The 25980-nt window shown below is 39.5% G+C and overlaps 1 long non-coding RNA gene across 2 annotated transcripts; it reads left to right on the forward strand.

The window, feature by feature from the left end:
* The first annotated feature begins 2 nt into the window (after window positions 1-2).
* LOC108509097 lies at window positions 3-22631 on the forward strand. Of its 2 annotated transcripts, none has more exons than XR_001878577.1 (5): window positions 3-96; window positions 1592-1700; window positions 9647-9684; window positions 18813-19032; window positions 22394-22631. It is a non-coding gene; the product is annotated as an uncharacterized LOC108509097 (long non-coding RNA). The 2 variants fall into 2 exon arrangements; XR_001878576.1 differs by lacking the exon at window positions 3-96 and adding an exon at window positions 1112-1263.
* Window positions 22632-25980: the final 3349 nt, after the last annotated feature.

The following is a 25980-nucleotide window of genomic DNA, read 5'->3' on the forward strand; positions in this document are numbered from 1 at the left end:
GACTCGTTCAGAAGCTCAGTGAAGTAGCTGGGGTTTCCCATCCACTGCCAGCTGGCACTGATTCAGACTTAATGTGCAGTAGTGGAAGTAACACTGGTAGGTTTGAGTCTTATTTCAGTCATGACTATAGATAAGCTTGTATTAGAGAAGCAGTGGATATAGTTGTAAAGATGATTAATTCCCAAGCATATGAAGTAGAAATGGATAATGAAAGACTGTAATGATGAAGAGTTGTGTGAGAGCAAAAGGAAACTAAAATTGCTGGATGAGTGAGTGAATGTCATATCAGAATGCCTGGAAACAGCAGTGGAAGATGGAAAAGCTAAGATCACAAAGTAGCAGCACAAGATCTTTTCCAACACAAAACTGGAGACTACTTAAGGGTTTAAATGGCTAACCAGGAAAATTAAGCACTTAAATACTTAAGAATAGTGTTGGATCAATGTTTTCATCTTCAAAATTAGGTTTACAAAAATTTATTTCATTAAGAGGTGTATTTGCAAATAGAAGAAACAAATCTTTTGATGTAACACACTAAGCAGAAAGCCATCTACAGCACTGTGGTAGTTTTAGTCTAGGCCTTCCTTGGTGACCAGTTTGTAACCGAGGAAGTGGCCATATACCCAGTATTCCCTATGATTTTTACATAAGCCAGGGGTATAAAGAAGAAGGGAGGAGAGGCCTTCGCACTCTTTCCTTCCCGTGGTTCTGAAGGCGCAGGTTCCCTGCTGGTGGTTCTGCTGTGTGGGGAAGTGAGGCCTCGTGAGGCCTTGTAGACCTTGGGTCTCCGACCTGGGCCTGTTCACCCCTCCTTAGTCAACCTGGGGTAGCATGCAGTGTTTTACTACTCTCATACAGTTAAAAACATTATTGAGTCAAACAATGATATGTTATGTAACAATTAGGTAGTATTAATCTTACCTACTTTTCCATAACCCAAAAACTTCACAGGACAATTAATGGAGTGATAAAATATCTGTACCTGGGATAGTAATATGTTTTCTCTTAGATCATTCTGAGTTATCCTGTATTTAAACTCAAGAGTTTTTTAATTATAAAAACAAGAAAAGTGAAAAAAAAAGAAATTATCTGAACTTATTAGCCAGTGAAAAGTATGCTTGGATTTTGTATCTGACTATTAAAAGAAGCTTACTCTTAAATGATCTTTCTTTGGCATATAAGTCCTCCCCAGTATCAGTAGAGTCATGGTGTATTAACAGGGAATATGAAGATACTACAACCAAGAGAGCAAAACCCTAACAAGTAAGATTATATTGTTTTGGAGTGTGTTCTTGCCAGACCTGTTTGAACACTTTTGAAAAAATGGAATTTTGACTTGGAAAGTGAGTCCTACATGCATGATTTGAAGTCTGAAAACCATGGCTAGGAATGAGAAGAGTACATTCAGTTTTAGTGAACTTTAGTCTACAGAATTTTATCACTGTCTTGTGACATAGAAATGAACTCCAATGTAACAGGACTTGCAAACAAAATTGCAAGAGTAATTAGATATATTTTGTTTAGTGCCAGAATACACACTGATCATTTTCTGATGTTGTCCCTGACCTCAGTTTTGTTATGTTTTCTTCAGGTTTATAGCACTGGAATGAGGCTGAGCTAGGAAGAGCTCAAAAGAAAATCACTTTTGTGTGAAATCATCAAAAAACAGTCACTGAACTTGTGAACATGTATGGCTTCAGGTACCCCAAGAGGGAACAAGGAGGGAATGAACACTGCAGAACTCCTGTCCTTTATCCCTTAGTTTGATTTAAATAATTTACTTATCATTTATGTAAATGTGATATTAAATCTAAAATGTTATCTCCTAGGCATAGAGCCTTAAGGCAGTTTACAGGTAACAAAAATTAGAACTAAGCTTAGATTTTAGAAATACGAATGGCCAGTATTTTGGAAAAAGAAAAAGAACAGGCCTTGTGGACATTACCAGAAGACATGACACTCTGTTTAGTTTTTGTTAAGGCTAATACAGTAGGTATGGACGGACCCAGTCCGTAAGAAGGTGTGGTTGATGAACAAGTCTCTTTGCACAAATATGGTAAGGGGAAGGATGACAGTTCACCTCATCTGGATGGATACAGCATTTCCCAAAAGCTTAAGTACTCCTCTTTAATTTGCTTATGTTCCTTTGCTCTCCCTGTTTTTTAATGCATGGTAAAGTTAGTTTTGCCTCTAATAGAGAAGGCTGAAACAGTTGTCTTGTTCACCAGGAAGGAAAAGTAGTACACAGTTCTGAGATGGGTACAGGGTGGTCCACAGTACAGTCTGTGCAGAAAATTATTTCAGACTGAGATTTGAATTTCCAGTTGCCTGCAGGTTCTTCAGTTAAGTGATCTGTCATTTGAGACCCACAGCAGGTGAGAGTGCATTAGCAAGGTCATTAAGATTGTGCTCATCTTACTACTGTGCTCCTCCCATCCTCTTATACCAATTTGAAGGCCATCAATTGAAAGGACAATTTAATACTGAATGAGTGTTTTCCTAGAAAATATGTTTACTTCTGTAGAAGCATCCCAGGTGCAAAAACTAATTTTTAAAAGACAAATGACTCTGCAGGGAAGCGGAAGGACTGTGCAGGCCATGCATTTCCCTTAAGCCATTACAATGATTGACTCAAATGGTTTGTTAGTTTAAAAGACTTTTAGCAGGATCTGGAGCACACTGTATACTGTTTATGTTTTAAGAAAACATGGACTGTGTTGATTTACAGTTCTCTATGTTTCTCCTTTAAGCAAAAATACAGACTCCCGATGAGTCCATAGAGGGGAAAAAAAAAAAAAAGACAAAACCAAACTAACAAAAGAAACACAAAATAAATGAACCTCCAAAAAATTTGCAATTCTAGAATTAAACAACACTACAGTCAGGCAAGTAGCAGCATTCAGTTTCCTAGTTTCACCATCTGCTTTTTAACTTCACTCCCTATGTGCAAAGCTAAAAATTTTAGAAGGGCAAGGGGTCACCATTACTTCAGATAATTGGTATTTTAAATATGTCAGAAATACCATGAGTGCTGGCAGGAAGCCATTAGCTGCAGACAAGGAAGCAAAATTTGTCTTCTCAGATTTATAGTGAAAAGTCCGTGCATTACACTAAACCCCTGCAAAGAAAGAGTCTTTAGAGAAAAATTCAGTTCCTCAAAGTTTCACATTTTCATCAGAATATTCCACTACCTTGTACATCTTAAATAGCTGCTTGTGCAAGAAAATTCATAACCAAGAGGAAGAGAGCTCATAGTACATGAACTCTGACTTCATACTTCTGAGAACAAACAAGTATGTAAATCCCTGCTTTTGAATGGCATTTGCATTGGGTTTGGTTTTGGGTTTTCTTTAATTGTGTTAATCTTGTCATTCTCCCATTTGGTAGCACCAAATTTTTCTTGTGGTTCATGACCACAAAGGCCCTTCTTCAATTTTGTCTGATTGTTAAGGGACAATCTTAAAACCTTTAGCAACTATATCACAGAGTGCAGCAACTAAGCTTCTGAAGTCAAATATGCCACACAAGATACTTTTACACAAACTACGTAGAATTAAAAAGGAAGTGAAGCTAAGCCTTTCAACATGCAGAGTAGCTCAAGTGAGTCCAGGGGAGGAGAAGGGGTGTGTGTAAAGGTCCACGCATAGGATATATGAGCAGGTCTTTGTTAACAAATGTATTTCTTCACGTAAGCACTTCTGAGTGACATCTAGGATACCTTAACTGAAGGAAATAGGAATTCCTGCACCCATTTAGTCTGAAGGGAAAGTTCTGCACACATGAGACTCGTACCCTCTCTACCAAGTCACATGTATTTTGTTTTACTCTGGGATGACCCCATCAAGTTCAGTTGAAGGGAGGGGGAGAATTTAGCAGCATGAACTTTTTAAAATTCCATATAGCGTCTACTATTCATTTTTAATTTGCTGCTTCTTTCATGAAAATGGTACTTATTAGGTAGAATTTCATTTATACCATATAATTAATCTGAATTAATATTGCTTGGATAGTTCTTAGAAATCTGATATTAGTGTTGGCAGAGTTTCCCCTATTGTCTGCCATGTTCTCTAAAATTATGCCAAGCCACAAGCTAGGTCATCACTGCTTTTATAGACTCAAATAAAGCTATCTAGCAATAGTATGCTTTTGGCAATTTTAGAGTTGCTATTTTAAAGCTTCTTTGCCTGGAGCTATGTAGTCTCAGGGGTTACAAAAGGAATCCTAGACTTTCCAATATAGCATCCCAGACAAGGATATATCCTGACTTTTCAGTAATTGAGAATAGCCGTAGGATTAGACCATCATTTGATACTGTGTTTGGATAAGACCCTCAATTTAGATGTTATTCATATCAGACGGGTTTTTTTAAAGTGAAGCATATTTAGGGTTTTAGTAGCTCAAGCCAGATGCCACGTCAAACTTTCTCCACACTATACATAGCCACCATCTGGCACAACTGCACCAGCACAACCCCGCAGGGCTCCAAGCGGCTGGTCCCTGTGACAGCAGTAGAGCTTAGCACAGTTCCAAGCAGGTGCAAATCAAACTGGAGCTGCAGCTCAGTTACTGCAAGACTAGTACTAGAGCAGATCACAGGTTGCCAGTATCTAATGTGTGACATTAAGGCTAGCATGAGATGAAGCTCAGATATTTGTAGTCTGTTCATCTGCATTTGTCTAAATTATGGACTGAAGAGCTTTAAATGGGCTATCATCTTACTTAAATGAGACTGCTTGGCCTGTTTTCTAACATTCAGAGTGCTGAGTCAGCTTACTCATGAGTGGGTTCTTGCCTGTCAGGTCTCTAGAGACAGCCTGGTGTGTATGAGAACTGTGTTACAAGAATCCAAATAAGGAGAGTAAACTTCATGCAGATGAAAATATTTCATAGTGGGAAACTTAATCAGTATTCATTGTGTTCACTTTTGGTCTCCCAGATTGATCCAGAGTGTATTGACTGAACCTTTCAGATGAGGTGTTGATCCTTAAAATACTCAGACCTTCACCTTTTAGTGTAGTATTTAGACCACTATTAAACACATCCAGCTGCAGCTCTGGCATTAATTAGTGATACCAAATATTTTATGCAAAAATTAAGAATTAAATATATATGCAAAATATAAAATGGTCTACACAATAACACTTGAACTGTCATTCTATTTCTTTGCAGAAGCCATGATGGACTGCCCTTAAAAAAGTATACACAGATTATTTCTATTTCATACATGGCAGCAACTTCCATCCAGGCCCCACAGAACAATGACTTAATTGGGCTATTAGGTAGACAACTCACATGAGCATATTTGCCATATTTTCTTACTCTGTTTGCAAGGATAACTAATTAGAAGCAACTCATCCAAACATATTAGAAAAGAGCTGAACACGACACCTGCTGTGCATGGTTTGTGTGCTGCATACACAAACAGTGCAGAATTGCACAGTAGAGAAAGTCAGCACGTGGCTAATGAGTGACTGCATTCACAGAATTACAAGCTTTTGGCATTTCACATAGACTGAGGAAAGTGGAGGTTAACAGTTTTGAAATTATCTATTTTATACTAAAAGTCAAAAGAGCAGCTTTTTTTTGATTCTTGTTCTACTCTGCATTGTGGTATAAAACTTATACAAAGGAATAAGAGGGATACCCTTTGTAATATCCTTAGAGAAATATTTGTAAGGGGGCATCCTCATGGCTGCCAGGACAGAAAATGGTGTAACAGTTCTGCAGGGTTATACGAAAGGTATGACCAGCCTAACGGCTAATACCTAGAAAAGAATGCATCAGAATACTCATGTTGTGATATGTTCCCAGAATACTTTTCCATCCCTTAGCAATTTTCACTTTGTTGGCTTCCAGAGGAGATGTTGCAGGCTTTGTATATCGTGATCTTTGATGGATACTGTTCCACGAATGTTTGACTGTTTTCAAATGCCTGTACACTAGCAGTATCCACACCACCCCTTGGCAAGAGATTTTTTGCAATCACTTAACTTTACTTTGGATGAGGAGGTATCTCCTTTTCCTCTTACCTGAAACCTCCCTACTTCTAATCTGGCATGAGGAACAATTCTTCTCTTGGGAGAACAGTCAAACAGTCAATACCCCCTCACAATTTCCAGGCCACTCACAATTTTGTTGGACTCAGTTGCTCTCTAGCTATCCCCTTTCCAAACTGAAGGGTCCTGGTCTTAGTGGGGAAGATCTTCCACACCCTGCTGGCTTTCACTAGACCTCTTCTATTTTTGTTGCACCCTTTTTAGGTTGAAGGAATAGAACTGCACACCATGTTTATAATGGGAGTGTGCCATGGAAGTATTCAGTGACATACTGATATAGTCTGCCTTTTACATCTTTGCTAGTAACTCTCAACACTATCCTTGCTTTCTGAGCAAGCTAGTGAGCTGATGTATCCACATGTTAATAAGAAAATTCTGATTTGTGAGATATATTAGTTTGTTCGAACCCATCAGTTAATATTTAAATTGGAAGTGCATATTTCCATGAACACTACTTAAAATTGAATTTCAACTTTCATTTGAAATTCCAGTCACTCAATCCAGTAAGGACTACATGCAATTCATTCTTCCTATCCTCTATAAACTGACATAATTGTAGGACTTTCTCACCTTGCTGCTTGTGCCCTTCTAATTTTTTTTATGACTGTGCTGAACAGCTGATCTCATCACATCAGCCTTACCACATTTCACCATAATGTGCTGCTGATGTCCCTCTCCACAGCTAAAAATAACCTTTTCCTCCTATTGTATATTAACTGTTTAATTATCTATGGAATTATCTTCCCTTGAATGCGAAGGCTGCCTCATTTCCTTGAGAGCTTTCTGGAAATCCAGGAAGACTAAATCAGACTGTACCTTTAAAAGTTCCAAGAGATTTATGAGATGTGACTTCCTTAACAAAAACCATTGATCCTCTGAAGTGTGTCATTTATCTACATGTGTACTAATTCTTCTACTGATTCTATAATGTAGCTCTGCAGCAACAGACGACTCACTGATCGAGTTTCCTGAATCTGCCCTGGAATTCCTTTTAGCAAAAGCTAATTTTAACTTGTTAGGAAAAATCCACATGCCAATCCAAACAAATCCAGATATTTATAGGTTTCTTGCTGAAATCCTGTACAGGTTGTATGAGGAAAATCATACACTAGCTTGCAAAGTCTTCTGCATTGTCCTGCATTAACTCACAGTAGTAGTATAAACAGAAGGGGAGAAATAAGAAAAATCTAATCGAAAAGGGATAAAAGACTCTCAGAGGCCAATCTGAGGTTCAAGCAAGCCTGTCTTTATCTGTAGCAATGATATACAGACACATTAGATATGTATATTCCTCCAGAACCAGTATTTTCTAAAAGGTTATGTCAGCTGGAGATGATAACTCCTATGTTATCTCACTTTGTCACTGTGAGAAAAAAAACTCATTAATTCTTGAGCCTCGTGGGTGTCCTGTGATGCCCTAAGAGGGGATGCAAGGCACCATAAAGCAGTAATTGACTGATAAAGCAGATACATTTCATCTCATATTACAAATATAATACTAGAAAACAAAGTATTGAGGACATATTGTCAGAGGTCACAAGATCCCACTGCCCCTGATCAGGTGGTATTTCAGATGCTTCAGTACTCTGTGAATTGGGCATTGTGAACATTTGCAAAAATGTTGACCAAACACTGCAAGAGCTTTTCTGGGAACCCTCTTTTGAAACAGACTTATTGTGTGTCTACACTTTTCTTAAAGCACAGTGACTTGGAGATTCTCCTTGTTACTTAAATATTTCAATTAGAATATTAGTTGTTGTCACTGACAACAGCTGGAAATGCTGCAACAAAAAATGACACTTTATATTAGCTCAGACTCATCAGTGTAAACTCGTAAAGTGTGATTACAATTTGAAAAGAGAGCATTTTGAAAAATATGAAATTTGCATTCATTGGAATACTGCTGCAAGAAATGAATGTCAAGTGACTTTAGCACTGCAGGGGCAGTTGATCAGTGGGGCTTTACCACAAAATTGTGGTGTGTAGCTAGTACATAACTAACTAACCTTTCAGTAGGGATTGCAGTGGGCAATGGAAGCTTTAATACTGGCAAGGTCTTTGCTGTACTCCTCTGATATGCTGGAAAAATTAATATCTGCCATTGTTGTTCTGGGAATTAATATGGTCAGGGACAAACTGCCAAATATAAAAAAAATTCTAGGCAATCTAAATATATTACCTCATCATTACTGTTACCCACTGGCGACTTAAGCTCCTGACTAAAACAAACCTGCGCATAATCATCTTACAAACTACAGAGAAAAAATGTCAGAAATTAGAAGAAAAATATTTCTTTAATGGTGGTAATTTTCTAAAGCATGGCTTAAAATCTTTCTGAAAGATCTGAGAGCATCTATGGAGTTATTGCCAAAGAGAACTAGATGTTACACCCTCAGGGTTTACACTGCATGTATGCAAAAACTTCTCTTACTTTGTGTGTGGCCACAGATCGACTAATGCTGATAAAGCATCTCTTTGGACAAGCAAATGGAAAATAAATCCATCAGATTCTATTAATTTAAAAGACACGTCTTCCTGCTCAGTGCATCTGAGCCTCTGAGCCACAAAATGCTGCAGGCTGGGAGAGCACTTAGAAGACATGTCATTACATAATGGCCCCACTCTTGCATTTCCCCTGTGTCTGTTGTGGGTTATTGGTCTTCCCTTAAACATGGGAACAAGTCCCCACAGAATACCAAATGAGAGTAGAGAAACACCAAAAGGGAGAAGTAGAGGCTGCCAGCTCAGGAAAAAGCACAAGTGACTCCACAGAAGATAAATGTAAAAGGGATGGGGTGAAGGATTAAAGACTCAAAAATGCAAAATAACTGGAGGAGGTGCTTAGCTGGGGTTTCCAACAGTGCCCATTGCTCCACAAAATGTATGAGGAAGCAGTGGATGCTGCCAGGATACTCTATGTGGACACATGACAGAACAAGGGAACAGAAATAGGATCCACAGTTCTTGAGGTCTCCTCTTGTCATGCTGCTTTTTTCCACTGCAGTGGGTGATCAGCTTAATCTGGCCAAGGGGAGCATGAATAAGAACATCAGGCATTAAAAAACAAGGGGGACAAGTGCAGCCAGAACCTCAGCAACAGAGCTGGATTCAAAGGAAAGACTATAGCCTAAGGGACTCAATATACTCCCCTTTGCCATGAATTGGACAGCACAGCTATGCCCATCACTTCACAGTTGAGTTTTCTACTCCTTTGATCTGTAGAAAAACATACATCAAACTTAGATCATATTCTAGCACCCGAAATCACAAATCTAATAATGAGAAATTTTTGTTTTTCAACCTTGAAAAAATTGTCCAAGATAATGTTCTGTACTGTATAGTGGGTTTTCCAGTCACAGGAGACAGAAGGAAGATTTTCTGAAAGCCTGGTTACAGTGAATTAAGAAATGCAGAGGGTATATTGCTGGTGTGTAAAATGTGACATTTACGATATTTATGTTAGCTGTGAAACTATCTTAATGTTTCTGTGGTTGAGCATCCTGTTAAAATTATTTAAATTAAAAATCTTCCTGTAATAGTACTTCTGTGTCTCTCAGGAATTGTAACAGTTGTTTCATTACTATTTGTAGAGCACATCTGGATATCTTCACCAAAAGAAATTGAAATGGTACGTACAATTTTATCCCAATTCTTTGCAATTGAATGTGACTCTAACACCACGAGATCTAAATACCATTTACGATACTATAGAGCTTTCTCTTCCTTATTTGAAAGTGGCATTACTAACAAATTTTATTTTTAGAAACAAGACTGCATTTGTTTTACTTTTGTCTGTTTAGCTGCCTTCATTCTGACAGTATTTTCTCCCAAATACATCCCCTTTTTGGCAAGTATGTGTCTTCACTTACATGGCAATACTATCAGAAACAATAAAAAGTTGCAGCTTGGGAACTCTGCTGTATATAGATAAGATTTTAGCTGTGCCTTTAGATGCAAATAATAGAATTAATTACTTCATCATACTGGTTGGATGAAATACTTCAAACTGGTTGGATGAAGTTCAATCTTAATTTAGGTCACTAATGTTAATTTAACATCATCTTTCTGACAGGCTGGAAAGAACAGCTAAAATAATATTCCCTCCCCAAAATTACCAAAGCAGTCATTTTCAGGAAATGACATACAATGGAGATAAATTCAAATTAAAATTGAGTCTGAGTAGTTGCAAACATTGCTAGTGTTGAGAGTTCAGAATCCAAACTTGGCATCACCTGTTACATTTGACCCTGAATGTATGAGCTGGGCTAAATGCATGCACCTGAGAACCACATCAATTTGGAGATTAGCTCTCATATTTGTCCTCTTGCTCAGTCAGGACCTAGTGCCCATTCCATCTGCCTTCAGCTTTGAATCCTGATGTACACGTTACAGCAGCTGTGGTGTGTCTCTGACTTGGAAGCCAGGCCCGTGTGGTCCTTGTATCCAAGGTGCAGAGGAACAGATGTGTGAGATGGGAGCTGCTACAGGCATTGGACCATATGATCACAGTCAGCTAGTGGCTCATATGAGCTCACTTTCCTTCTCTGCATGAATAAAGAGTGCTTTGTTCGCACTGCAGAATCAAAGACTACTTGCGGGCATTTCCCATGGTATAGTGGGACTGCAGAAACTTGGCAGGGGAAGTCAGCACCAAATATGCTGTGTGGCTCCGAGCAGCCTGTATACTGGTCTGCATCCCAGAACCATCTAGTATTGCAGACCAGGAAGAATAGTGAGATTTTTCTTTCAAAGCAGAAGACCATAGAAAGGAGCCCAGATCTACCTGTCTTCTCTGTGGGGACCTAATCAGCAAGTGAAAACAAACAAACAAAACCAAACCAACAAACAAAATACAAAAAACCAAAACAAACCAACCAACAAAACAAAACAACAAACAAACAAACAAACAAACCAAAAAAACCAAGAAAACACCAAACAAGAAAAATTGGAAAGGCGCCCAATACTGGAAAAGAGCCCAGTGTCCCAAAACAGCCAGTCTTCCTCCTTCAGGGTCTGCCAGCCCACTGCTCTCCTCTGCCTGCTGCGTTGTCCTGCCTTCACATCTAGCTCTTGTCTCCTGGGCTCACCTCCATGTCTCTTTGCTAAGAGCAGGGAATTAAAATCTCTTTTACTGGCACGTGCTGCCGTTTCCAAGGGAGAGCAGCCCTTTTCAAACACTGTCCCTTTGCTCTGTGCAAACACAGTGCTTAATTGATTTTGCGAACAGCACAGTCTGCTTTTCCGAGGGTTATAGTAAACTATGAAGTTTGCACTTTACACTAAAACTTAGGGGGCAAAAAAAAAAAAAAATCATTATTCGCAGGCCTTGAAGAGTTTCCACACTTCATGGCAAGATCTGCCTGTGTTGACAGGAGTGAGCATTGCCAACTGCATGTGCTGAAAGATTAGGAGTTGTCCCACATGGAGGAGCAAGGAGTGCTTCTCTTCCCAAGGATGTACTTCCGTGTTAGTAAGTATCAGCTTCAGTTAAAAGAAAACATATTACAAAACTATGTGACTGTAACCGGAAGTAGAGACTCTTACCAATCATTCCTAAACTCAAAAACATTTCAGTGTTTGATATGAGCTGCCACATATTGTAGGACAAGACTGTACAGTCTGAAATCATGGACTCATATTTTAAGGCGGAAGTGTGCAGAATTTTTTAAGCTGACCAAATTTTTATAGCCATCCTTTGACAGAGGCTTTAGAGACTGACTTTTTGAAGATAGAGAGACTATCAGTTATTTTTCACTTCAGAAATTAAAGGCAGGGTACACATCAGTTTTGAACACAGAACCCAAACCCCTAGTTTATTTTCTTCTCCACAGCTCCAAGTGCAGTTGCATTTCGCTGCGAATTCCATAAGACAGCATGATGCCTGCACCAAAATTGGGACCCCGTGAGAAGAAGTACTTATTACTAGTCTTCAAATGAGCAATTAATAGAAAGCTTTTGTTGCACAGAGCTTGCATGGACTACCTTAAACAAGAAAATTCAAAGTTTATAAACTTTGAGAAGAATTAAAGAATCTCTACACATATGTTTTGTTCCTTTTTAGCAAATGTCTTGATACTTTTTATTGCAGATAGGTATTTTGGTTTTTCCTCTGGATTATTTAATTAAATCTGAATGAACAGAGAGGGATGACTGATAGCAAGTTGTCAGTACTAGAAGGCATGGAAGGAATGACATAATTTGTTTTCCCCTTGATGAAAGCTTTAACATGTGACTGAAGTTTAAGGACATATGAGACATTAGTGTTTACATTACTTTCTTTTCTTTCTATCTTTGTCCCTAGTTGGGAATATTAACTAATGATGCACAAAAGTGAAAACAAGCTTGATTTGCAGAAGACCTATCCTTGCCCTTCATAATATGTCTTCTTCTTTATACACTTCTCGTATATCTACAAAGTACAGAGTTTTAGCAAAAAGGCAGATCTTTGTCCAGAAGGTTTTTAGTGGTGCCAGGTTCCCCATCCTTTCCTCTTTGATATGAATCTATATCTCTTTGTATATTAGTTTATAGTCAACAGGATACTGCATCATTACTCTTCCTAAGGGCGACTTCCTTTGTTTTTCTGAAGGAGCCATGATTGCCACATCTCAGTAAACTGCTGCAACCAGTTCCTAATATTTACCCTTCTTTAATAATAAACTTAATATCACATATGGTGTCCTTTTAACTTTTTAAGTTGATATAGTCATTGAACTTAACAGTGAGTGGCAAAAATGGAAATTAACATTGGTGACATGAGGAAGTTGTTCTTTCAAGCACTGAGCACACTCTGTTCCTGGCTCTTGGAGGTCCCATCACAAATACTCCTGTACTGCAGTGATAGATCCCTACTCCCCTTAACTTTGTATCTTCACATACGTGAAAAAGACACATTATATAGCATTTTCTTAGAATATATGTATAGAGAACCATTTCTTGGTAAATATTCTTAATAGGACCGTAATTATATTCCCCAAAGTTTAGGGCCAAAATCAATGATTATTAATATAAAAATACAAATAGAAGTATTTTCTTTATTGATTTCATTCTGCTCCATAATGTTGTACCATGGTAACTCAACCTATTTTATAGTGCCTTTTTACTGGGGATGTAATAATTCCATGATAGTCAGTGTGTGACAATTACTGGAAACTAATTGAAATTCCATCAAATTAACTACTGTAGGTATATTTTGTTTACTTGAAGAAGTAAGAGTTTGATGTCATGCCTATGACTGAAATCTCAGTGGTAACTCTTATGACGAGCAGTCACTAACTAAGCATTTGAAATGGGCAGAAATTCCTGCTAGTGCAGGGAGGTGGCATCTGCTATATACCCTGCAAGTGCACAGGTGGGTTTGGCTGAGTGGGCCAGACCTGGTTAGCAGAAATATTACAACTGCTAAGTTTTAAAATTGGGCACATTGCTATACATGTTTGAAAGAGGGCTCAAATAAACTGTTTGCTGTGCCCAACTAGGGTTAAAACCTGTAGGATGAGTGAGTTTAGGTCAGCTTATAAAAGGATGGAGGAAGAGCCAAAGCAACGATTCCCCTGCTACTTGGCACAGCTAAGTAATAATAGTTCTGTCACAGTTCATATGATACCTTCACAGAGGATTTTCTTCTTCCATTCCTAAATCCCAAACAGGAGTAATGCCACTAAGAACTTCCTGCATCCCACAGCTGCAGGAATGAATTGTTGAAGAGTCACTATTGAACATGACTGAAGAGCAGCATATAACATAAAGCTTAGCAAGAGGGATAGTCACTCAGAAGCTTAAGAGAAGAGCTCAGCTTTACCAGGGTGCCCAGAGGCAGCAGTTTTACTGACTGAGTATTTGGGTGTTGCTGGGTTTCATTGCTGCTCTTTGCCTAGTAAGGCTGTGTTCCTGTTCAGGTCTGACCAACTGCCCAGTTGGACTAATATACCTTCCCAAGGAGCTGGCTGGCTGAGAGCTGGTGACTGAGGGATCAGCAGGAACACCCAAAAACCAGATCTGGTTCCTATTACTCCCATGCAGCACAGGGTGACAAGGTGTGTCCTCTTTTTCCTCTGGAGTGTAGGCAAAGATCATCTAATTTAATTTTTGTTTGATTATTTTTAGTTTATATTGCTACACAGAATCACAGAATATGCTGAGTTGGAAGAGACCCACAAGGATCATTGAGTTCAATGCCTGGACCTGGACAGGACACCTCAAGAAGCATACCATGTGCCTGAGAGCATTGTCCAAATGCTTCCTGGACACAGACAGGCTTGCTGCTGTAACCACTTCCCTAGGCAGCCTGTTCCAGTGCCCAACCACACTCTGAGAGAAGAATCTTTTCCTGATATCCAACCTAAACCTCTCCTGACTCAGCTTCATGCTGTTTCCTTGAGTCCTGTCACTGGTCATGACAATGAAGAGATTGGTACCTGCCCCTCCTCTTCCCCTCATGAGGATATTGAAGGTACAATGAGGTCTCCCCTCAGTCTGCTCTTCTCCAGGCTTAATGAACCCAAGTGACCTCAGCTGTTCCTTGTATGGCTTCCCCCTCCTGACCCTTCACCATCTTCACAGCCCTCCTTTGGACACTCTCTCGTAGTTTCATGTCTTTCTTATATTACAGTGCCCAAAACTGCACACAATGTTCAAGGTGAGGCCACACCAGTGCAGAGCAGAGCAGGACAATCCTCTCCCTTGACCAGCTGGTGATGCTTTGCCTGATGCCCCCCAGGACATGGTTGGCCCTCCTGGCTGCCAGAGCACTGCTGACTCATATTCAACTCGCCATCAATAAAGACCCTGAGATCCTTTTCCACCTTGCTGCTCTCCATCATCTCATTCCCCAGTCTATACACACAACCAGGGTTGCTCCACCCCAGGTGCAGAATCCAGCACTTTCCCTTGTTGAACATCATATGGTTGGTGATTACACATCTCTCTAATTTGTTGAGGTCTCTCTGCAGGGCTTCTCTGCCCTTGAGGGAGTTGACAGCTCCTCCCAATTTAGTGTTATTGGCAAACTTAGTATTCCTTCGAGTCCTGCATCTAAGTTATTAAATAAGATATTGAAAAGAACTGGTGCAAGTATGGAGCCTTGTGGAACCCTACTAATGACCAGTCACCAACCTGATGTTACCCCATTCACTATAACTCTTGTGTGTGACCTGTGAGCCAGTTGCTCACCCATCTCATAACATGTTAATCCAGCTGTGTGCTGGATATTTTGTCCAGAAGGATACTGTGTAAGACAGTATGGAAAGCTTTGCTGAAATCCAAAAAGATTATATCAGCTGGCTTCCCTTGATCGGCTAGGGGGGTCATAGAAGAAAATCAAGCAGGACTTTCCCTCATGAAACCATACTGACTGTGACCAATGATTGCTGCATCCTCCAGGTGTTTTTCAATACCTCCCAGAATAATCTTTTCCATGATTTACAGGGCACTGAAGTGAGACTGACAGGCCTGTAGTTTCCTGGGTCCTCCTTCTCACCCTTCTTGAAAATCAGGACAATGGTCACCAGCTTCCAGTCAGCTGGAATTCTCCAAATCGATCAAAAATCATTGAGATGTTTTGTGATGACATCAGCCAGCTCTTTGAGGATCTAGGATGAATCTCATCAGGCCCCATAGATTTGTAGGGATCCAGCTGGAGCAGCAGATCCCATACAAGTTAAGGGTCAACTGGGAGTTGATCATTCTCGCAGTCATGGTCCTCACCTCAGGGCACTGAGACCCCCTTGGTCCATCATCCATGTTGAAGACAGAGATAAAGAAAGAGTTAAACACCTCTGCTTTTTCTATGTCCCTGTTTGTGAAGTGACCATCCTCATCCTGTAATGGGTCAATGATATTTCTATACTACCTATTTCCACTAATGTATTTGAAAAAACTTTTTTCATTGTTCCCCACATTTCTGGCCAGCTTCAACTTCAGTTCAGCAGTGGCCTCCATATTATTAATCATCAATAATCCACTTTTCTGCTGCTATAGCACATGGATAATTAAGGGAAAATAGCCCCAAGAGATGCAAATATCTAACAAAAATGACCAGGGAATTCTTTAAATTAAAATTATTAAACACTCCCTTTTTAAGTTGAACAAAATGTTTTCTTCAATTTGAAATCATTCTTTTGGAGGAATTCTTCAACTTCCTGTCAAAATGTTGTCCCTGAGCAGTGAAATGAGAAATCCACTTCTCAGAGCAAGATTAGGTAGCTGAAACACAAGATACACTGCACCCCTGTGATGATAAACCAAAGTGTCTTGTCTTGTCTTTCCTCTACCCTGTGAAGTGTTAAGAGCACAAATTAGGAATTCCTCTGAAATATTGAGGAAAGTGATTAAACTGTTAGTGAATTTGCCTATATACCTGAACAGTAAGCATGCAAAGGAGAACAGATGCTAAAATACCTATAGATGGCTCTGGTTTATTTTTTCTTATTTAGCTTCTGTGTACTTACATTTTGGTCTGACTGCACCAGCATGCACATGAAATGGAATCTAAGTGGAATACTAAACACCTGTTTTCATCACTGCTCATCCACACAGAGAGGAGATAAATATTATCCTAGAGAATGAAATAAAGTAATAAAGCAGAGCAAATCCCTGGAGCACAGCTTCACTCGTCGCATAATAAATAACAGCATGGTTACAAACGATCCTGCTCTTCCAGGTATTAAGACTCTGCTTGACATTGTGGCTATAAGAAAATAGATTTTGGATGCACCAAAATGAACAAAATGAGATTGAGAAATGTATCTCTTCTCTTTTCGTTAGCCAGTTCCCCATGTGGTCTGCTGCTTCTAAGTCAGGAGAGATCCCCTACCCTTTCCCTGCTAATTCAGCTGCTGCAGGGAAGCCCCCAGAGTTGTCCTGTAGCCTGTCCCTCCTGTGTGCTTCTCCAGAGCATGAGAGCATGCAAGAGCACAGGGCAAGGAGCCAGAGGCCCACAACAGCTCCTGTGGCATAGGTTCTCCAAGCAATCCTTACCTCACCAAGTTCAGCAATTTTAGTTCCTCTGTACTATTTTATCCCTTATCCACAGCATAAGGAATGTTTGTGACTTTTCGTGATGAACAAGACTGGCTTTAAAGGAGGTGAGCAGGCTTCACTGATGACCCTGAGATTAGCTCGGTTATAGTATGGCATTAATAATGCCAAGGTTGTGGGTTCAATCCCCATTCATTCATTTAAGAGTTTGACTTGATGATCCTTGTGAGTCCCTTCCAACTCAGAATACTCTGATTCTGTGACATCAAATAGGTGAGACTTAGTTTATCTTAATACACGCTGTGAGAATTGCCACTAACCATAAATGCAATAATGGAGATAAAAGAATGGATAAACTGTTTAGTCTGAGAAAATGCGTGAGCTGGGGATTTTCAAGGTCTCTGAGGATGCAAATGTTTGGAAAAAAATTGACAAATAACTTGAGTTCAAAGGTACAGTAACTTCTGGTGAACAGGATGACTCCTTACTGAGCCTCAGGGGAGGCAGGGCTGTCTCCCTTGGTACATCCCTGGGAGATGTGTTGCACACAGCACCTGCACTGCTGATGGACCTGCTTAAATGGAGTGAAAAGGTGATGTTGAGATCGAGTTCAAAACAAAACAAAAAAAAAAAGCAGTGAAATATTGTGTTGGTCCTCACATTCATGGTGACTCAGGTGTTGGACCTGAAGTTCAGGGAGTAGCATAATAATTCTGTTTTTCAGCCCACACTTGGTTAGAAAGAAAAATAGAAAAGTGAGTTTTATCTTCACTAGGAATTTCTACATTGCACTTGTTCTGTTACCTGGTCTTTGTTCAGTGGGATGGGAGACACCTGATTTTCATGTCCTTATCTGGATGGAAGTGAGATCATCCCACAACGTCTGATACCTTTATAAACATGTTGAGAATGTGTGATCCAGCCATACCATTCCTCCAAGAGAGTAATACAAATTTCATAGGCATGAACAGAGCCAAATGAGGGAAGGAATATTTCTTAGTTACGCTTGTGTGGAAAGAAAGTCATAGAAGTTTCAGACAAGCAGGATTTCTCTAGTTACTTTACCAAAAGAGTAAACTGGGCCTGAGATAGAATTTGATGTCATTGTATGTGGAAACTGGAGAGTTCAAGCAGGTAATAAATTGAATGTTTTGAGTACCTAGTGTAGCTCTGGCAAGGGGGAAAAACAGTGACATTTTTCACGACCATTTTGTGTTGAATAAATCCTAGTGGATTCTGTTTTGTCCTTCAGTTCCTTTGGGTAATTGGCCTGGGCAAGGAATAGTCAATGCCCCTGAACTGACTGCAAGCATGAAATTTGCACTGATGAATATTAGGAAATGTGTGGAGACATACACCCCAGAACCAAATAGCTTTAAAGTTACGCTGGGAAAGCCAGGCTTCTACTGTAGATTCATTAATGAAGATCGATGTATAGAAACACGAACAGATTCCAAAGCCTTTAGTGAAAGAGAAGACTTTGGTTACTGGTCTCAAAAGCTCAGACTTATGAAAGATATCCTTAGGCAGAATCAGCTCCAGTGCTATGGCCCCAAAGGCACTACCAATCCCAAATGTCCCTGCACAGCCTCTCCTGTGGCTACCACCACATTGCTCATGGCTCAGGACCCCATTTCAACCCTTCCTGAGGCACCCAGTCCTGGTTTGAGCTGTGCTGGAGGAGTCTTGGTCTCCAGCCTTGCTTCATGTATGGACCTCAGACCTACACTGCAGCCTCATCTCCACCCTTGTCTCTACTTTTTCCCTTTTTTGCTCCAGACTGCACTCTCCGGATGGACCCTGAGCTTGGTTTGTCGGTTGCTTTGCTTGGGACTGCCAATGGATCCTGACACCAGCCTGATGTGTTCAGACCCCGTGAGACAGCACCCATCAGGAAAGGCACCAAGGAGGATCCCAGCTTCTCTTCCCTCGTGGAGCAGCCCCACCCTCGCTACTTCCTGACATTCTTGGATCATGTCTGGAGGTTAAACAGCTCCAGGTTGGTATAGAACAGTCCTTCAGCAATGTAAAATAACAGTAAGATGTACAAGGGAGCCTCACAGCGCTAAGACCTTTTCTGCTTAACAGAAAAATATCTACTTTTTAAAAGGACTGTGTTGTGTACTTTCATAAACAAATTCCTCACCTGAAGATTTTTTCTAAGTCTTTCATTCCTAGTTATTTATTCCTGACTATGGGATTTTCATGCAATAGTAATGTCCTAGAGTTTGTATATGTCACCCTGCCACAAAAAAAGTCATGCTAAATTAATCTGTCTCTGCTCAACCCATACTTGACACTTCCTCCTGTCACTGGAAAAAGCAAGTAGCTGAGGTGTTGGTGTGTGCAGTTCAGATGCTTTATTCCATTTTTTCCCATCTCTTGAAACTCAGCATTAAAATTCTAGGGTATGGCTTTTTAACACAATAAATTATTTCTATTGAGTTTTCAGGCAATGGTGAGGGAGACACATTAATAATTCAAATATTTCTGCTGTTTTCAGAGTTTCAGAAGCCAGGTATGTTGTTTGGTATTTTCCAAAAGGTCAAAGGCATGTAGTTACTGCCAATGAAAGATTTCGTATTTGAGTGTTATGACTGCACTTTACAGCAAGTGAGCAATAAAAACCTGACAGTCAATGCATATTTAGAAAGTTTGATTCAACTTACCCGGTTCTCCTGGAGATTATTAGTTCAGCTATATCTACTGATCATGTGGCCATGGGAATTTTTCTCTGAACTGTGGAACAGCTCAGGGTGAAGAGCAGCCTAAGGCTGACCATTAGCAGTGTTTTCCAAGGACTTCTGCTACAAGAAAAAATATTCCAATGCATTTTCAGAGTACCCCTAAGGATAAGTGGATTGGCTTTTCTTGTAGGGTGGTAGCGTAGAGAAGAACCAGTGTACTGTTGATTGGCCTGCTGCTTTTGATCCTACAAGCTTATCTACCTCTTGCAACCATCCAAAAGACAGCCAATTAGCTAAAAATCAATTCTTTTATGGAGACGCAGAAGATTAATTTGAAAAAAAAATAAAATTGAATGATTTCTTGCAATCTGGAACTAACCTTTTCTTCATAGTGCTGACTAAGTGCTCACAGCACCACTGCTACCTAAGCCACCCTGCAACAGCTAGCAGTAGATGCTGCAGATCAGCAGCATATAGATCATCCTTTTCTCAGACATATAGATCTCATTAGTCCTGTAAGGCAAGGAAACAAAGAAAAGAGCAATGAAGCCAGGGGGCAATACTCTTCACTTCTTGAGAAAGATTAGAGCTAGCAAGGAACAAGCAATACAGCTGAGGGGAGTTTCTTATCCTGTCAAGGAGAACTACAGTCATCATCACATGCCCTGTTAAATCTAGAAAGTGTAAAAAGATCTGTATTTTTAGAAATTTACCACTTACTTCAAAATAAAGTGAACAAAGAAATGAATTGTACACCGTTCAAGACTGTAAGGTGGTTTTCCTCTCACCAAAACTATTTTCCTTCATTTTCTTAGATGTTACTTGATGTGTTAATTCACATAGCAGCAGAATTCTCAGGGCAAGGACTTTGTCTTAATTTTTTTCTTCTTTTTTTTTTTTCCCCGCCCCAAAGCACGCAAGATTTCTAATTCTGGGTTTAGCAGGGTAGCTTCCCCTAATGGCTTTGACACAATCCTAACACAAAAATAGCTTTCATCACTGTGCAGTCCAATATAAACAGCCCTAGAAAACGCCTTCCAGACTTCCAGCAGCCCCTTGATATCATCTTTGGATAACTGTTTGGCTGCAGAGAACCTATGAATTTACCACTTACTTGTTTGAATTTTTTCAATTTTACCTTTATCTCTGCAAGCTATATTAGTCCTGCTGCTAAACGAGGTTAGTGGTCTAAACATTACTAAAGCAAGCATGCTTTCCACTTCCCTCCATTCTTACAGTGCTATGCAATTTTTACCTGGGGTATCCTAGATTTTTCTTTTCCTTTTAGCTTTCCTAAATTAGCATACCCTTCACCGATATTGTAGTCCCAGATTAAGTGTAGATCCAAGCATTCTTGAACTGGAATTCGTATCCAAGTTTTGGTTCTGAACCAAACCAAAATCTTAGATGACAATCCGATTCTCAGGAATAAAGTTCAAATTGGCTAGGCATCAAGCCCACAGATCATTAAACTGCTTTGTGTAAGCCTTGTATATGTTACATTGTAAATAGTAAGATTTTCAATTTTTCCATCTATTTCCTTTTGCCTGATGCTTTTTGCAGTCTTGTAGCCCTAATGGCAGTTAATAAAAGGTAAATAAATATTGCTGAGAGAATCTGAAGCAAGTTTTATAGCCCTTAAATCAAATTAACTTTTGCAGTCATGAACTAATGAATTGCCTCTCTTTTGTATGATTCAATCTGGAATTTGTGATTTAAGTTTTCTGTAATTTAGCATTCTTTTTGTATAAAGGCTATAGAAAGACATAAAATTAGCACATAATAAAATGAATTGCTGAACTTATACCATTGAGAAAAAGAGCTGTAACACATCCAGACATATTAAGTCTTTTGCTGAGAAAAAAAAACCAACTAGGCATGCCTAATATTGCTTGTCCATTCTTTCTCTGTAAAAAGAGCCAAAAAAATTTGGACAAAGTTGTTGTAGTCATAGATTGGACTCAATGACCTGAGGTCTTTTCCAACCTAATTGATTGTGCGATTCTGTGATTCTGTGATCTCTTCGTGTTGTCATAGGCTGCTACCTGATCACCCTTTAGCCCTTCCTTTGCCAGACAAAGAAGTACAACTGCCTCAGGTTTTCCCCATAACTCATGTTCTCTGTGTCCCTGGCCAACCCGATAGACACTTTATAGCTCCTCTCCAAGTTTTAACATCTCTCTTGAAGGGAGGTAGGTTCTCAGAAGTGAACACAGTAGACCAGTTATGCCCTACTCCTCCCTTTGAGTGTGGAATAACCTCCCTTGATCCCCCTAAGGTAACCCTTGATGGTTTACTTTGATCATTATGAGAACACATGGTTAGCACATGTTCAGCCTGACATCCACTGTAGTGCCTGAGTCCTTTTGACTGAGTTTGCTGCCCTGCCAGTTGGTTCCCAGCCCATACTGATGCTTGGGGTTAATCTGCCCAGAGGTATTGCATCCTATTATTTTTTATAAATTTATTATTATATTGTTCTTATTATTATCATTTGTGTTGCCCCAGTCCCTGAGTTTTTCAGGTTTTTGTGAACTTAAGTTGTGCCATTTGTCATGTCCCCCCTCTAATTTAGCATGGAAACCACGTCCACATAACTGTACTGATTGATTAAAGATATGTGTTATATCTGAATGCTGAGAGTTGATCCTAAGGTCTTCTCCTGGTTTGTAGGTAGATTGTAAAACATCTCTCCTGTATGGACTGGACACTAGATGAATATTGCTGAGAGAAGGTGACATGTAATACTCACCAGATGGCTTCAGCCCACACTGTACTTTTTAGAGGAGGACTGTCCTGTGCTGGTTTCTTACAAGCTGATCTACTTTAGCTACTCAGAAAACAGCTGTGGTAGTTCTTAAGAACTGTTTACTGATTGAAACCATGTCATATTATTAGAAACATTTATAAGTATTGAAAACATAACAATACTGAATGATCTAGCATCTTCATAGAACAGTTGATATGCTGGTACCATTCTCTCAGATAAGTTTTACAGCTGTAAGTTGTGATTAAAAGGGGGGGGCGGGGAATGAGCACAACAGTGGGAACTGTTCCAAGGGCAGCGATAAAGATCTCCCTCCTTGTCTGGAATTGCCCTTTAAGCCCTAGACTCTTAATCAGCAGCAAAAGGAAGCAAAAGCTTCCTTCCCTGACTAGACCTGATTTCAACAAAGATGTGAGAGTGTCTTTCACAAAATACTCCCATCACAATCTGTGTAAGAGCTGTTTTAAAAATAAAAATTAAAATAGCTTGGTCTTTTGCTTCCTTCAGTTGTTAGACTAAATAATAAGAGACCAGCACCCTTTCTGATGGTCATTTTCATGAATACAGAGCTGTCCCTGTTTCACTGAGATAAAGCAACTTCAGCAATGTGTGTTCTGCTTTGCCAGATAGTCTATCTTTTTTAGAGGATGAAATTTCTTCATCCAAAAAGTGAAATTTAATCATCTTTATAGGAAAAACAAGGCCTATCTGGAGTTTTCTGGTAGATGATTGTTTTCTTCAAATCTTCCCATCCCTAGAAATGTTTTACAAATCCAGATTTAGCAGGGAATTAGGACCATTGTCCTAAAGTGTATTTCATACCATATTATGTAAAGAGCATAAATTTCTATTTTACTAGTTCAGGGCAGGGAAGGAACACAGGACAGACTGAAAAGCAGAGATACATCTGTACCTCATTACTCTAAAAGAGCCTCTGGCCTTTCCAATGCTAGCATAGCCCAAAGACAAGGAAGCCTAATGAAGGCAATGCTGACTAGGTCTGAAGAATGCTGAACCCACAGGGAAATGGGCTTCATGAAAGGAGAAGAGGAAGACTGACAGGAACTGGAGTCAGAGACAGCAGCAAAAGGTAGTCAGTTGCTGAGACAGAAGAATACACTAAAGTGTTTTGAGTGTGTGGGCAGGTTGCTTGAATACTCTCCTTTTAATGCACACAGCAATGGGAAAAAATACTAAATGTTTGTAATTAAGTGTTTAAAGAGTATCTACCTGTTCATATTTAAGGGAAACTTTTATTCCAGGCACAGATAAGAATTTGGGTACTTTCAAAAAGTCCCATTAACCACTTCTGTGAATCCTTAGATGACAACTGTGCTAGGTTTAGGCACTTAAGAAAGTTTTCCATTGTATCCCCCAAGGAGAAACTATTAAGTTTTATACAGGATAATCATTACTCTAAATATAATGAGTCAGGCTGTAGATCTGTCATGAAGAGCTTTGAACTCATAGCAAAAAGCCATAATTCACAGCAGTTACAGTTTGGAATATTTATTAGGATTGCATGTGGCCATGCCAGTGCAGAGAATAGGAAATGTCGATAAATCTGCTAGGTCAAACTGACTGTATTGTAATAAGTGTTGTTCCCACACTATTTTCCTTTTTCCAACCAGTTTCTCAGCTCAGAACTATAGTCCCGAATCTGCCTTTCCCTAAAGGAAAAACATGTTTTCCCTTTGTTTGCCTATCCTTGTTACTTTTATGACCTTTGGCAGCTTCTGAAAACTGCTACGTAGAAGACAAAAGAGCTATAGTCTCTGATGTATGACTGATGAAGTAGGCATGTAGGCATGTCTGTAAGAGCTGGGGAATGGAGCTGTACCATACTTCAAGTGCTTCTATCTGGGGTACAGTTGAATATTATGCTAAATTAGGTTTGCTGACGAGTACCTCAGACCAGTCTGTGAAACCTCTTTTCCTGTTCCGGTTTGGTAGCTTTGATGTTCTTATCTACAGTACTTTCAAATTGCAAAGTCTACCCTGGGAAGTTCAACCTCTGAAGTTAAGTGAGAATTTAAACTAGTATAAATACTCCCTTTTTCTTTGAACAGTTCCAGTGGTCTTCAGTATAGTTATTTTGATTTGCAAATATTGGTGAAATTTGTGGATTTGTTTGCACAGTCTGCATTTTTGTTCCTCACAAGTTATCTTAGTTTGCGGCTGATATTCATGTTAAGTGCTGATGAACACACTTTGCTTAAATATTAATTGGAGAAAGTCCAAAGAACACATTTCAACTAAAAAAAAGCTGACAGTTTAAAATCCTGACCCAATTAAAACTTTTAAATTAAACATGTCGGTTAGTGTAATATGAAAAAGGATTTTACTTTGCAGGAAAAACTTATTAGATGAGACAGAAAATAAATTCATGTGTCAGTCAGCATGACGAGAACAAATTCTGTGTAACTGAGGTGCTGATGTTCATTTTCCCTGCCATGTCGTGTACGATGCTTTAAGCAGACTGTGCTGTTCAGCCTTGGTAAAGTGCAGAAGGAGCATGCATAACTCCAAGGAAACCTCTCCTATCTGTTTGTGTTTGTTGTTTTCCCTGTAGTTTTAAACCAACTCCCAAATGATAGATATAGGACAATTGACAGGCATTAGGAGCTTGTATAGAAAGAGCAGAGAAATAATGAATGAGCAGAACTGTTTTCAGTTGGAAACTAGAATGTGCAGGGTTTACAGGTGGCTGTGGGATATTCTTTGTTATCTGGTCATGCAAAGTGGATCAACGGGAAAGAGCTGATAGCAGGGCTCCAAAGGGCAATGGGTTTCAGTGAGTACAGGAACGGGGCTGACAGTGATGCTTACTTACACAAGGGTAGTGTTGTTGCTGTGGGTTTTAATCTGAGTTACATGCATGAATACAGATGTCACTAGGAAAGAATTCAAAATGTTCAGGTTGCCAGACGTTGTGAAAGAAATTAACAAGGGGCGATAATGTGATTGGTCACATGTTTGTTCTCAAAGTATTTTTTCCCAAGACAGCATTAACCTGGGTCATTCATGCTGCACAGAGTGGAGGGTGTCCATGATTATTTTGACTTCCCAATGTTCAATATCATGGAGCACTCAATTCAGAGCAATAATCATGATCTATGCTTTTTCTTATCCATGTATCCAATTACCATTCATTAGCTTTGGATTTGAGACAGGTTTATGTATGAAACTATAAGCATATATAAGAGAATATGTGCCTGTGGGGTGCCACAGTTTGTCCTTGCCTTTTGAAATGTTCAGAAAAAAAGGATGAAAGTACCACTTTCTCCGCAGAAGCTGATGCTTTGCACAGACATCACTAGAGGAAGGCAGAGCCAGGCTGCAGATATACAAATGAAGGGGAGGGTTACCTCCTAGATTTCATTTTTAATGATTGGATTCTAAGCTAAATTTAGAGAGCCTGCTTTATTACAGGCTCTTCTGACACTGTCTAAAGGTCAGTTAACTGCTACAGACAGCTTGGTAGCTAGGACTT

This window comes from Lepidothrix coronata, unplaced genomic scaffold, assembly GCF_001604755.1.
Source record: "Lepidothrix coronata isolate B3197 unplaced genomic scaffold, Lepidothrix_coronata-1.0 Scaffold334, whole genome shotgun sequence".
Classification (NCBI taxonomy): Eukaryota; Metazoa; Chordata; class Aves; order Passeriformes; family Pipridae; genus Lepidothrix; species Lepidothrix coronata.